This window comes from Loa loa, assembly GCF_000183805.2.
Source record: "Loa loa unplaced genomic scaffold supercont3.47, whole genome shotgun sequence".
Classification (NCBI taxonomy): domain Eukaryota; kingdom Metazoa; phylum Nematoda; class Chromadorea; order Rhabditida; family Onchocercidae; genus Loa; species Loa loa.
In genome coordinates, this window is record NW_018108227.1 from 52711 (window position 1) to 54491 (window position 1781).

The window sequence follows — 1781 nt, forward strand, 5'->3', positions numbered from 1 at the left end:
GACATTTGAGTTCTTCAGCAATCCTATGTGTTTATAAGAGGGTCAAGCTCGGTAATCGCTTTTGATTGGTCATTGTTAACCTTTGGAGACCGGTCACTAATTCCTTCATCTTTAAACTGCTCGTTTTCTTCATAGAATTTCTTGGACCAAATATGTCGTTGATATTATGTGTTATCTCAGCTTATGAATTCAGTTTGCTTTTTGTCTAATTTCATTTCCAAAATTGGTCCAATAACAAACGCATAAGTTATTAGCAGGGGAACATAACGCAAATAAATGAACCTCAATTTGATTTTGTATTCCAATATCAAACAACAGTTCAAAATTGCAGTTCCTTTTGCTTTAAACTAACAAAAACACATCAAAGTTGCTAATCAATGAATTAGTTCGACATATTATAAGTAAGCACAGCCTTGCTGCGGAGTAGTGAACGTATGGGAAGATCATCAAATACAGGCTTGTAGAGTTAAAATACATAAATGTATGATCACAGCTGCTTGACAGATATCTTGAGAAAGCTGGCTTAGAGCCGATGAAATTATTACACTTACAACTTTGAAATCAGAAATGTTTTGCGAGCATTTCTGATTTCAAATATTTGTGACAATTCTCTGAATACGACAACACGCCGAGTGGAAGTTCATTATGGTGCCAACCTTTGGAAAAGTTATCCAACTAGTTTACGAATTGGTCTAAAATATTGAAATTAGAAAATATCCTGACCAACGACAATTTCAACATTCAGTCCTAACTTTTGCTGGATGATTGACTTTTGACTAACTTTTGACTACTTTGATTAACTTTTTTTTTGTTCTTTTGACTGACATATGATTGACTTTATAGGCGTTCCTGTCACACAAGCGTTCTATGTTAAGGCATATCAAAAAAAGTATCAATGTTAAGAGACAATTCAGTGCTTAATATTTCTTCATGATTAGATGTTAACGCATGGTTTTAATTGGATTATGATTAATTGTTCTTTCGATACCCAACGTAACAGCTCATATTTACTTATTTGTATTCAAGTCAAAGTTTCCACCAATATATCAATATGTCTGGATGTATTAGAATGCAAATGGAGATATAAGGACTCAATTCTATGAGTAGAAATTGGCTGTTTTCGTTCTGAGAGGCTATCTTGAACAGAAATTTATCTCTATGCGCTATTAGCTTTCAATTCTCGACAAATCAAAAGCGTAGAAATGAATACCTCCAAGAATATTGAGATTGTATGGAATGATGGATGTTTTGAATCAGTCCTTCTCATTGTTATTCATACTTCATACTTCAGTCATAAAAAAATAAGAATCATTTTCAGTTGGGTAGACTTATAGGTCTGCCACTCTCTCATCAACCAATTGTCATTCCAACGGATGAAAAAAGAAACTTGAAGTATGTGTCATAGCACACTGAATAAGCACATTTGTTCAATGTCAATGTCCTTTGAGTCAGTGTCTTGATTCAATGTCCTTTTTAATTAGATGACAGTCCACTTTACTTTACTGGTTAGTACATATAGCAATGTACTAACGTAATTTGCTACCAATATTTTGGATGTATGCCTGCAGAAGTTGGATAAAACTTCAGATGTTGAGGAACTGGAAGGAAGTTATCCAAAAAGACGGATCACTGTTCATTCTGCTGCAGGAAATGGAACGAATACAATGCAAAGTTAAAATTAAAAGGGTTAATCCCAATACTTCTTTTTTAGATTAATGCTTTTTATTCATCATTGACTTTTTCAAAAATTTGTTACTGTCATTATTATTATTATCATTATT